Below are 13,280 nucleotides of genomic sequence, written 5' to 3'. Positions count from 1 at the left end.
TAGTTTGTAGTAACAGCTGGGTCTGACATGGAGAGCATGTACGAGGGCAGCCAGTCTGGAGGGAGGGAGGGGGCAGTGAAGAAAGACCTGGAAAAACACATAAACTGAGACAGGGTGCATGTAATGACAAGACTAAGCAGAGATAGTTTATGTCTGAGACAAATAAAAACATAAAGAGGAGAAGGGACAAACAAAATTTGTATTTAAAAACACCAATATAATTTCATCATATATATTTATAAAACTCTATAGCTTGACATAGATTAACATAATCTATTTTATTGTTGTTGTTGTTATTGTTATTATCATTAGTAGTATGATATATCAGTATTAATCTCAGTGTCGGCCGATGTTAGTCACTCATTGAACATGTATGTATCGGTCTCATAAGTGAAACAAATAACTGATGTTTATTTCCATGTCATTTGTGTTTTGGGAGTTAGGGGAGAGGGTTTACTGTGTGGTATTTGTCTGAACCTGTTACTGTCATCTTGCGACGTTACACGATTGTGAGGTGTTTAACTGAAGCAGTTCAATGGTGTGATTGTTTATTTGTTTTATTTTTTTTATTTTTTTATTTTTGATTGGTTGGGGCTTTATGACATTTTTGGAAGAATGGAGAAATATATATATATATATATATAAACAACCATAAAATTTGGAGATATTGGTTATCGCCAGTATTAATATTGTAATATTGTAGCAAAATTTTCATATTGGTGCTTCCCTAAGTTTTTAGTTTTATTATTTTGTTACAACTAGATAATTAAAGAAAAGACGTCTCAGTTGACAACTGTATGAAAAATGAAAACTTTGTAAAAATATTAGTTGTTTATTAATATCTGTGCTGTATGCTGTCATTATGAGTTTATAGTGATAAAATAAGATCTCAGAGCTTTACCAGAGAACACGAGTGACCAAACAGACCAGAAGGTTCATTGTGAATGCAAAAGTAGAATTAGGTTGTGAAAATAACATTCCAAACTTTTAACACCTTATGGAGCATTTCATCATCTGAAAATAGAACAAGAAGTTTACACAACTGCAAACTACAGAGACGCGAGTATATGTATCTAAACTGGCAGTAGAGAACTGGACAGATAATGAGACCCACGATGACGCTGAAGGAGCTGCACTGATTCACAGTTCAACTGCGAGAATCTGTTGACAAAATAAATATGAGTGGTGCACTAACACAAATCCAATCAGGATTTAAAGTCCGATGAGTTTCAGCTCTGCTGCGTGGAAGGATGGGGAAAACTTTCTAACTGGTGCAAGGACGCATACGGAACAAAGCGTGCAGCAAAAAGTAATTCAATAAAGCATTAATTGAAAGGGGCTGCAAATAAACGCAGTTTACACTTTGAAGATTTTTATGTGTAAACGTTTTTCGAAACCATGTACCAGTTTGCCTCCACGTCACAATTATGCATGACTTAGTGTTGGACTGTTTCATAAAATGCTAATAGAATACACTGATGCTTGTGATTGTGCATGGGAACATTTTTAAAAAGATATAAATTATGTTGGAAGCCTCAGTAATATGACTTCAGAGCATTAATACGGCATCTAAACCATTTTGTCCAAATTAACATTCATTTGATATAACTGTCATAGTAAAGAATCAGCATATGGCAACGGCAGTCACTCTTGAGTTGACTATGTAGATGTTTTTGAAATAAAATAGAACATGGTAATCCATAAAAGCTCAAATTTATACAACAAAGTCTTATATGCCAATTGCAACCAAACAAAAACAAAAACCTACATTTTTGGCATTTGCAAAACTACATTTGGAGTTCAATGGACAGTTGAAGGCCGACTGTGGAGGGCTGGTGTCCCACAACCCCTCTGTAGTTCCTTCAAGCCATTCCCAGCTTCATATCTTTAATTAACGACAGATGCACACGGAAAATTAGCATATGTTTGGCACATTGGTGCTAATCGGTCATATATTTGTGCATATTAATGAAGCATTCCGCCTATGTACATGTATTTTTTTTCAATTGCATAAATTCTCACAAGAAACAACAGCCTGTAATAATCTGCAATAATGTGTGCTAATGACTTAATCCTCTTTGGATCTCTTTCACAGATAAGCAATGCTTTGCAGAGAGCAAACAAAACAAAATACTAATGCGCCGTTCAGTTTTGAGAACCTTTATTTGTTCCTACGGCAGTGGTTGCATGCAAACCGCAACGTATAACGCTGAAATGTGGAGGTGGTTGAGCTGCTCACCTCACTCCACACTGAGCCCCTCTTAGCTTGTAATAGTAGAGGCTTCAGTTTGGGTGGGGGAAGGGCAGAGGTGCACAGGTTTCTGATCAGACAAGAAAACTAGGCCAAGACCAGCAATCCCTCTCCCCTTGCACCGCCTCGGCCCCTTCCTAAATGCTACAACTTTGTTGCAGGGCTGCAACAATCCCTCGCCAGACCGTCTTTAATGGCGAGTGATTTCGAGCCACAACACATGTATTTGGAGGCGTAGCAGCTTCTCATAGCCGGGCTATGATTCATGCTTTCTTGCCCCTTTGGAAGCCGTCCTCCAATAAGAGTTAGAGGCTGGGGGTAGGAGCGGATAGATTGATTGTGTTGGCTGAGTGCCCATGCTCCGAGTCTATCTGTGCTGAAGGGGAGGAGACAGGGGGAATCTATCTGTTGTGCTCTCTGTGCTCATGATAAACTGACTCCCGTCAAGCTTCTTCCCGGTATTACAGATCGGCTGGCAGAAAAACACCCCAAACTCACACGGACTTCCAGCATGTTAAACAACCAGCAGGTGTGGGGAGGGTGATTTAAAGAGGGCAATAATCCACAAGGTTATGGTGCCCCCCCCTCTGCTACACCCCCCCACACACACACACTCCCCCAACTCCCTCACCCCTCCCTGTTCAGACCAATTATTTTGGAACAAGTTAGAACAGCAAATCTTCCTGAATTCAAACAAAGGAACACAATGAACCCAGATTTCGCTTCATCACAAACAGGAGCGCTGTCAGCAGGAAACACAGTGTCCTTCTCCCTTATCCTCAAACTTTAATTCCCACCGAGCTCCACAGTTAGAAAGAAAATGAGTTTGAGGGATTGTCCCTGACATTAATCCTCCCATACACCACAAGCTCTAAGTCAGGATCCAATACAGACAGCCAAACACAAAAGCAAATCAACAATCTATTTACTAAAGGGAAAAACTGAATCAACAGTGTTTTTGGCTTCTGTCCGCTCTCATTTGACAAGGGCTTTCCAGCCTTTCCTCTGTTCTCTTTCTAGTGCTTTTATGGGACCCCCAATCCACCCCACCACCACCCCCTATCATCTTGGATTCCCATAATTGTGCAGTTGTATGGACACCCCTGTTCTGCCACCCACGCTTCAGGTACGGTGAACAGAACACCGGTTTCCTGTTTACAAAGCTGGAAAATGGAGGGAGTCAATGCTGAACAGTGTAGTAAAGCATGGAGGAGGCCGACGTTTTTAGGGCTATGAAAGGGAAGGAGAAAATGTGATTTAGAGGGAGCAGCAGGTAAAACTAAAACAAAATCTTAAAAATAACGTTTCTCATGATACCCCTAAACTCTGGTGACAGTAAACGTCTGGATGACAACTCTCTTTGACACTGCAGGCTGTGAGATCCTAATCTGCACTGAAGCAGTGAGTGTGTCACATAGCTCTTCTGTATGTTTGAACCTACACTTTGAATAGTAATATTTATCTCAGTGTGAAGGATTTCATATCCACCTCTGCTGAATTTCTATATTAGGGGTACCACAAGGCTGCAGTCTTGGTCGTCTTCTTTTTTATTTTTTCCAGCAACACAACATTTCCTTTTTTTTTTTTTTCCACACGTGACATTTATAAACATATTGTTTGTAAATGTAACATACTGCAGCTTTAATTAAAAAAAAAAGGGTAATAGAAGGTAGAAAGGAAATTATTTGTATTATTTTCTGCTACATTGTGTTAGATTGTTGTTGGCCAAAAGGGCTGTATTTTGTATTTTCCAGGCACACAGAGCCATGTTTTAATACAATCTAATAACTATGATACCTTCAGTTTTTATAAACAAGCTGTAAAAATCAAACATGATTTTTAAGAAATGGGGCATTGTAATTTGACACCTTGAAATTGGGCCTCTGTCTCTTTAGGAAGCTCCTGCCCTTTCCGACACTCCACCTTATGTAATCACAACAATGCTCCTCATACTATGGCGTCTGTAGCAGAGAGACTATGTGTCTTCGCTATAATCTGGGGGTCGGTGCAGTGGAGGAGCAGGGGAGGTCAAAGGTTGTGCTGGAGACTGAAGCTCCAAGGAGGAGCTTTGTAGAAATAGGCGGTGCTTTGTGACAGCAAGCGTTGATGCACCCCCTGCAAGAGATTCAAGGATTTCTGAAAGATGCATGACAGATAGCATGATATAAAGCTCAATAAAGTCAAATTTATAATATTCTCCTTTAAAACAGTAATCGAGGCTGTCATGAAGTCAAGCCTGGACTACTTAAGCATGCTTGTTCTTTTGAAAGTAGCATTTGTACCATCCTTCACTTGCGCACAACTGATACAAATGCTGCTGGTTGATTTTGTTTTATCCATCCATCATCTCCTGTTTATCTGAGATGGGTGCAACAGGTCCATATGGGAGCCCTGAGATCTCTCTCATTGTTCTGGGGGATCCCAAACCAATCCCAGGCCAGATGGGACACAGGTCCTCTAGTGAGCTCCACATCGTCTCCAAGGGCCTTCTCCAAGTGAAACCTTCCCCCCCAAAAAAACTACAAAAAGAGCCACCAGACACTCAAACCACCTCAACTGGTTCCTTTCGATGCCAAGAAGCATCCCCAGACCCCACCACATTTCATTCCCTTGCATCCAGGATCTCATTTGTTCAGTCATGACCCGTGTTTCATGCCCACAGGTGAGGATCAGGATGTAGACGGGCCAGAAAAATCGAAAGACCTCCGGTTCGGTTCATTTAAGAATTAATTTCTAGATTCTTTAAGCACTTTTTAAATCTCAGAAGCGATGGAGCTGTTGTCGTTGAAGCGAAGCTGTGGAAAGGTTTACTTTAACACATCGAGCATTTAGTGTCAAAAACTGGTTTTAAATCTCCCTTGAAAACATTTTTTTTCCCCTCCTCTCTGGCCTTTAGTGAGTCGTAAACCGTGACCTAATTCTATTTACTTTGCTGCATGTGTTTTATTACTTTTATCCCTCCATTTTTATCAACTTTTTGGCTGCTGTGTATTTGTTTACCTTCCACAAAATTTGTCTCTTCTGTTTCATTTTATTGGGCGGCACTTCAGCCAGCCTGGCTCTGGTGTTGTTTTTTTTGTTTTTTTTTTTTTTTTTAAAGTGCTTTATAAGAAAGCAGCGCGGCATTATGAAAGGTCTGAAAGCAATACAGTAGCCGCGCATTGAAAGGGAGGTGTGCGTAAAGTCACATGATAACAATCAGATCAGAAGCTGAATTGACTTTAAATCAATTCAAGTAGGCATGTCAGGGCTGCCCAGGACAGGAGGGAGAGGAGAGGGAGTGAACGGGAGATAGATGCTAGCCCGAGTGGGGGAGGGAAGAGGAGATTGTTGGTGTCGTGGGAGCACTGCAACAACAATAACAGCAGTGTGTGTGTGTGTGTGTGTGTGTGTTTGTGTGTGTGTGCCGTTTGTGTATCTGCTAAAGTGTGTGTGTGTGAGTGTGTGTATGAGAGAGAGAGGGTGAACGAGTTAGAGTGGAAGTGGGGATGTGTTATTGCTCACAAAAGTGATGAAATGACATCTCCTTTACTCCAGCTCGCAGCTGCCGTTGCAGCAAAGAACACACTGTTGGGTTATCTGACCTTGTGTTTTCTTTGATAGCCGCTGGTCAGAAGTGTCTGCCTGCCTGTCATGTTCTCCTCTAATTAGCCACATCCACACAGTCCCTTCACTTTCTCCACTGACGCTTGCATCTTCTGTGTAATCCGGTTTTCATGGATGTTTACTGAGAAAAAAAAGAAAAAATCCCAAAGACATCCATCTCCAAACAGAACGCTTTGACAGTTGTTCATAATACATTTATGTTTCTCGAAATATTCATGAGCCACACACATATCTCTAAGTAGCTAGTTCTATTAACTAAGCAGCAATTTTTTTTTCTTTTTCTTTTTTTTTTTAGATAAATCAGCACTAAACTTAACAGGAGAATTTACAATTGCGAAAAAAAAAATGTTTGAGCTCATCTTTTTTAGTTGTTTTCTCTTTTTCTTTCATCTGTTTTTCTGCTCCCCTCCCCCCTTCCTTTGCAGATTAGAATTCATTAGCAATCAAAGAGCCTCCAGAGAGCTCCAGCTCTTAATTACCTACTCATTTGCATTTTTGCATATTAATGACTGCAGGGTTTTGGTCGGGTTTTTGCCGCAGTGGTTTAAAGGCACCTCAGTCCTCTGTTCTCTGGGGAGGAGGAGAGACGGCCAGAGGCAAGGCTCCAAGCCTGTCCAACCCCCCCGATATTTCGGGATGGGAGCTGGACAGAGTGTGAACGGGGTGTGTGTATGTAGTATGTGTATGTGTATGTGTGTGTTTGGTAGGAGGTGGAGGGGGGGGGGGGAATCTAGTGTTAGCTGGGGGTGCATATGGCTCGGATGGGGTGTGGTGGTGGCTACAGGGGTGCACAGCACAGGTTAAAGTTCAACACCCCTTATCAACATAAGAAAGAACACATGTCTTTCGCACTCGCTAATTATTGTCATATTGAGCAATTTAAGCACATGATCAGGACAAAATACACCCTGAGAGAAACTGGGAAGCTTGGGCTGCAGAGATTGCTCACGGCGACTGCTTTGGACCAAGCTCGTGTCCCACAGTGTGCAGACGGAGGGGGCATTTTATGTCCCAGAAGAAGTGGAGGAAAAAGGAGGCTAAAGTAGAGGGAGTGTTGCTGTTGCTTTCTTCCACCTCCTTCCCAAGCACTCTCTTGCAGGGCAGCAAAAGTCTCGCTCGGTACGTGAGTGCACCAGCGATCTGCACGCACGGGCACAAAAGCAGGCGTCGTTACAAAACGACATCTTTTGCACACGGGCGGAGAGGCTTTGGATAGAAAGCGTTACAAGAGCGTGGACACACACGTACGCGCTCCGTGCAAGTTTGCGTGCGCAGACCGAGGGAATAATATCACAAGAGACGCCAGACAACAGCTCGCAGGCATCTCCTGGCCCCTGAAGTGCTGCTGCTCCTCTTATCAAATATGTTTTGACTGGAACAATGGTGTCTTGAGCGCGGAAAATAACACCACTGCGCTTTTCTTTTTTTTTTTTTTTTTAGTTGCCTTGAAAACAAAACAATAAAATGACCTGAAACCCCGAGACATCTGGACGACAGGTTCAACCGTGGCTGCATAAAACATCCACCGACTTCCCATTCACAAGGGCTTACGTTACTCGAAGCAAGATATATTCTTCTCATGCTGCATTCCTGAAATAGAGTTGGCTTAAGTCGAGTTAACTGCTATTAGTGGAGCATTATAAAATGTGGTGTGTGTGTGTGTGTGTGTGTGTGCAGCAGGAGCCCGAGGACTGCAGCAATGTGTGGGCTGTTGGGGTGGGGTTAATGAGCTATTCCATGACCTCTGTCACCCCGTTGGACCGCCTCAGGGGAACACGCTGAGACAAACAGGAAGACAGGGTGACAACAAGACCGCAGTTGTAGTCTGCTGTTCTGGACTTTTTCCTAAAAAAAAAAAAAAGCTTAAAAATGTGCATAGGTAGCCTCACGTCAAAACAAACATCTGCTGAAAGCAAAATAAGTTGAAACAAGTTGAGAATGCCAAAAGGCCAAAACATGATTTTTGTGTTGTTTTTGGCTTAATTAAAATAGTTTTCTTTTTTTTTTTTTTTTTTTTTTGGTCTTTGAGAGACATAATTTAAATGTTTTTACTTGTGTGTATGCATTGTATACAGTGTGGTTTGGCTAAGTGTTGATGTTAATGAATGAATGCAAGAGGATCATTGGAGCCACAAGTGTTAATATCAGGAGCTACACTGCCACCTTCTGGTTGGTTGGGGGAGTTCTTTGTCAAAAGTTGACCACCAAAATCCCTGACATGAATGTCACTTACTTAAAACATTTAATTTAAGATGATTTCTTTTCTTTCTCTCTTTTTTAAGTTTAATGACATAAAACGACTTCAGCAATTTATAAAAATCTGAACTGGATTCACAAGTTTATATTTAAGTCGAAATCACACAAGCAACTCTAATAACAGTGAATGTCACTGCGGTACTAAAGCCATCTGAAGAAATGTTTCGTTCCTAATCAAAAACAACCAATGAGAGCCAGGAGGAAGGTCATAGTGCTGTCAATCAACTTTGGTTTGAGCTGCTAAATGGCAGGAAAACATCTTACTTTTTCAAGAAAACTGTTCACCAGCCGTCATTAGAGGCCTTGCTCACTAGCATTAGTGAGCTCTGCTGACGGGGGAAGTTGTGACCAGCGTTTACACAGCATGATTGACAGCACTAAGTCCCTCCTCCTGGCTCTGATTGGTTGTTTCTGACAGACTTCTGTATTTCCAGAGTTAGGACCAGGGGCAGTCTTTTTTTTTTTTTTTTTCCAGATTATATGTCTCATACTATAGTGTTTGTTAAAATGTTACTATATTTTATACACAAGCTTTAAATATCTCTGGCTGAGCGTTTGGACAGTCTTCTGGTCAGAATAAGATTTCATTTAAATTGGTTGATCACAGCAAACCTGGCTTTCAAGCACGATCCACAAATTTTAGGGCCCAATCCTTTGGAATAGCAAGCACTTGATCAGTCCTCCATTTTCACACCAAGCTTGATAATATTTTCCTTCAAAACTTTTTCTCCACAAGAAATTTTGTCAATTTAGTGGAGCTTGAAGGCGTCAGGGTCGGGTTAGACGGTCGAAACTTGGACAGAGTTGTGTATTACTGCTGTATAATGATCCCCAATATAAAGCAAATTTGTGAACTAAAGGGCAGATATGTGCTATAAAATTAACTCAACCATTTCTGAAGACTGTTTAAATATCAGAAATTTATTAAGGCCCACAGAATGTGATTTTTTATATACTTAAAAAAAGGACCAAGCATCGTTTTTAAGTAAATATTAAAGGAAGTGTGTAGATCTTAGCCAGTGTGGATTAGATAAGATCTTAAATAAATTCAAACTTGCTCAGTCAAATCTGTTTTTTAAACCGCTAAAGGAAAACTAAAAACATCTACTAAGAGGCTCTAAATTAATACATTCATAGCTTTTGTGAATGGATGCAAACTTAAACCAGCATTGCGTATTTCCAATGATATAGTATGAAGCTGTATATTAACAATAATTTTCAAAATGTTCTATAGATGTGTAAAATCTAACCAGGTTTATTTTTCAGATTGAGCTGTGTGTGAGCGTCCTGATTTCACTTTAATCTAATGTGTTTTGTTGTTTTATATGTTTACATTTCACACGCAGTAATCCACACAAAACATTTCAACCATTGTTTTGTTTTTTTTAATAGAAAGATTTTATATTCTTTAAACCAGACAACCAGATGCCAGACATTTTTGGATATATTAAAAAAAAAGAACAGAACATCAAAAAAAAAAAGGACACAAAATGGAATTATATGGTTTAGACTGTGTGTGGATTTAGTGGTCTCATGTACAATACTCTCTTTTCGTTGCCAAAAAGTGCAAATTCTCCAAAAAAAAAAAAAAAAAAAACATAAATCGCTCCGTGTTCCTCCCCCGTCTCCTTGTACTTTCCAGCAGATATGGACTAACAGAACAAACACCATGGACAAGAAATTAAAACGTGAAAATAAAAGGATGGCTTAAAGAAATCCGCACTGAGTCCCATCAGATGGGAAGGTTCTGCTGCCCCCTGTGGGTAGGAAACATTCAGTGATCAGTGTGTTACATGTGGCTTGATCCGTTCACTTCACTTGGCAGGTAGTCCGCCTTTAGGACACACTAGTGAAACACACAGTCGGGTGTGGTCAGTACACAATGTCCACATCGTGCTAACATGTTCTGCCATATGAGACTCAGTGTAGATTTAAATGTCCAGATATTTTTCTGTCACTTTGAAATGCAAAGGAAAGAAAAACAGTCAGAAAAAAAATAAAAAAAATCTCTTCAAAGATTGTTAATGACCACAGCAGCCTTTTCTTCTCTCCCGAGCTGAATGGTTTTTTCCGAGTGTTTGAATGCGTATTATGACATTGTACTTCCATTTTAGTGCAGTAACCGTGATTTGTTTAAGGCCAAAATACATTTCTGTGCTGATCTGCAAATGTAAGACGACAAATTCTCAATAATTTAATCCTTGCACGGATACCAGATCCAGTCTTTCCCAACGCAGACAGGCTATTAATGTAAAGTCGATTAATATGCAGCCTTCTCAGAAAGCTTTTATAAAGTGTTATACACATTTCTTGAAATAAAAATAAAAGAGATCTGATTGCCTTCTTTTGCAACAAGATCTCGCAGAAAAGCAGGTGGGAGAAAGTCTCTTCTGTACCCCCTCTTCACACCACAATGACTGAGATTATGCAATAAGCTGCATAATGGTGGTAGTATGACAGAGATGCATTAGCAAATCAATCTAGATACCAAATATTCAAGTCCTTTTCTTTTTATCCATTATATATATATATATATATATATATATATTGCATTTAAATAATCATCTGCATTAAGACAGAGACGGAAGAAAACATAATGATGACTGGAAAAAGCCCCGAACAAACATAAAATTCAAGGTGAACTCTCGCAAAGTGCTTTTGTTACAATCGCAGAAGCTGAAAAAAAGGCAGTCAGAAAGTTAGTGCTACACTGCAAAGGGGAGTTGAGGTGGAAAGTGGGAAGGGGGGGGGGGCTTCTGAGCTTTACAACTAAAGCGTCCATCCCAGGATGGCGAGGCCAGACAAAACGCAGCCAAATGTCAAACATTTCCTCTCGTCGTCCCGGCCTCGCTTGATTCTCACAGTATGAAATCATGGAATGCATCCTGAATTTGGTCTGAGGAGACAAACGGGTCTCGAATTGTCCATAGCTCGCCTTCTATCCTATGTGTGTGTGTGAGATCTCTGATCAGATGGGAAGTGAACCCCCTTCCCCACCCCCACCCACTGAAAATAAAAAAAAAATAAACAAATGTTAGAGGTCTTAATGATGAGCTTCTTTTAGTTGTTAATTAAAAAAAAATGACTGAATCAGTATTAGTTGGAGGGACACACAGTTCACTCCAGTGAGGAAATCCTTTTTGGGGAAGCTGTGCTGTAAAAACTTTGAAAGGAGTTCTACAGGAAAAGTCTGGGAAATGATCACAATGACGAACCAGACACACCATAAACTGAGCAGATAATGAAACCCAATGCATAGCAGTGAATTTTCCACCTGAGTTGTACGTACATAAAGACAAAAGAGATCAGCAACAGTCTCTTGGCTGCGTTTTCCCAAATCTACAACACAACCTCCTCAGTATCGATGCGGCCGTGCTAGTTTGGCGAACCGACTCTAGTGCTCCATCACTCGGGCTTCCGAAACTGAAAATAAACACTCAGCCTTGCCCAACCGGCCATGTTTAATCCTCCCCGTGTGCTAACCTTTGTATCCCCCAGAGACTGACAAAGACTCCAAATGCAAACTGGCTGAGAGGCTGGCCATCAGACAGAACTGTGCCTCTGAAGGACCCAGGGCTGTCTGTGCGAGCGCCAGAGCCACGCTGAGCACGGAGCCGTACTGCATATGCTGCGCTCAGGCTTGCTGAGCACCAACAGCCTGATGAAGAAAGAAAGAAAGAAAAAAAAAAATAATACAAAAAAATATGTGCAGCAAAATGACAGAGCAAAGCTACCCTTTCCACAGTCATTACAGGCCATAATAACAGTCAGCACGTCCCGCTTTGTTGGAATATTTACAGTTATAGTTATCTCTTAGTCTTTGTTTAGTGGCCTTCTCGGATAGATTTAGCAAGAATCTTTAATAATAACACGAGACAGATTACATGTCGAGGTCAAGTCTGAGGGAAAAAAAAAAAAAAAAAAAAAAAAAAAAAAAGAAAATGCATGGAAATTTGGAGGCTGGAGCCTGCGTTGAAGTAACCTTGGTCTGGGACTGAGGCTGCGAGCTCATGGGTGGCGTGCAGGACGCAGAAGCAACAACGAAAAATTGACACACATTTGCATAAAATTGCTCAAGTAAAGATTAAGCCAATTTACCGTGTAGTAAAAATATTTTTTAGTCAAAATAATTGAACGATTTATTTATTTTTTTTGTCAATCCTTAAGGCACGCTTTGGCCCTCAGTGCTGACCAGCCCACCCAGTGAGAGTCAGCCTCAGCCCCACACTCCACAATAGACTGGAAACCAACAAAACAAGCTTAACGCTCCTCAGACAAGGCCACAGATCATTTACAGTCACTTTAACCTTCTCAGATAACACACTGAAGTCACTCAGCTCAACAGGCCAAAAACAGTCTTTAAGGAAAAGGGAGTATTGGTAGGCATTAATTAATAATCAGCAGAATAAACATAGAAATGTGGCTGTCTGTGTCGCCTTAAACAGGTTTGGAACAAGTTAAACATTTCAAGTTTTTTTTTTCTTTTTTCTTTTTGTTCTTCAAAAAAGCTTTACTGCTCATCTTAAAGTTGTACTTTATGATTTTGTAATCTTAAAAAGAAAAATCCTGCTTCCATCTGAGAACCTCTCATCAAAAGCCTTCAGATCAAGGAATAAAAATCTAAAATCGGTAGCTTAAAATATCCAGTGATGAGAATGAAACCCATTGTTTTTTTCTGCTTTGGTTGCGTTGCTCCTGGAAGTCCGTATATTTCTCAACATACTGTACATGATTATATTTTTAAGGAGGGTTTGAATGGACTCTTTGAGAGACCATTGAGTATCGACCACTCTGCTCTGTGCTCTTAGACACTCGCAGGCCTTTGAGGTCTCGGGTCCTTCTCCCTATAAGCAGGACAAGGACGTTTTACATTAGTGCAAACTTTTGCTCTCTCAGCTAAAGCACCCTTTCCAGTGCTATTTTAGGCTTTTTATCCATAACCCCCACCCACAAGCACCCTTTTTTTTTTTTTTTTTTTTTTTTGTTACCCTACCCTTCTGGCACAGCATCCCGAAACCATGACCCTTACCCCAAAACACACACATACATACCGCCATGTAAAAATATTTAGAAAAAAAAAACAGCTGTAGCACAACACATAATTTTAAGAAAAATAAACAGACAGAACAAGCTATACATCCTTAAACTTTTGATTCATTTTTTTTTC

Source organism: Poecilia latipinna, unplaced genomic scaffold (assembly GCF_001443285.1).
Source record: "Poecilia latipinna isolate Pla-1442-1.1 unplaced genomic scaffold, P_latipinna-1.0 Scaffold52, whole genome shotgun sequence".
Lineage (NCBI taxonomy): Eukaryota > Metazoa > Chordata > Actinopteri > Cyprinodontiformes > Poeciliidae > Poecilia > Poecilia latipinna.
Note: the sequence above shows the minus strand (reverse complement) of the source record.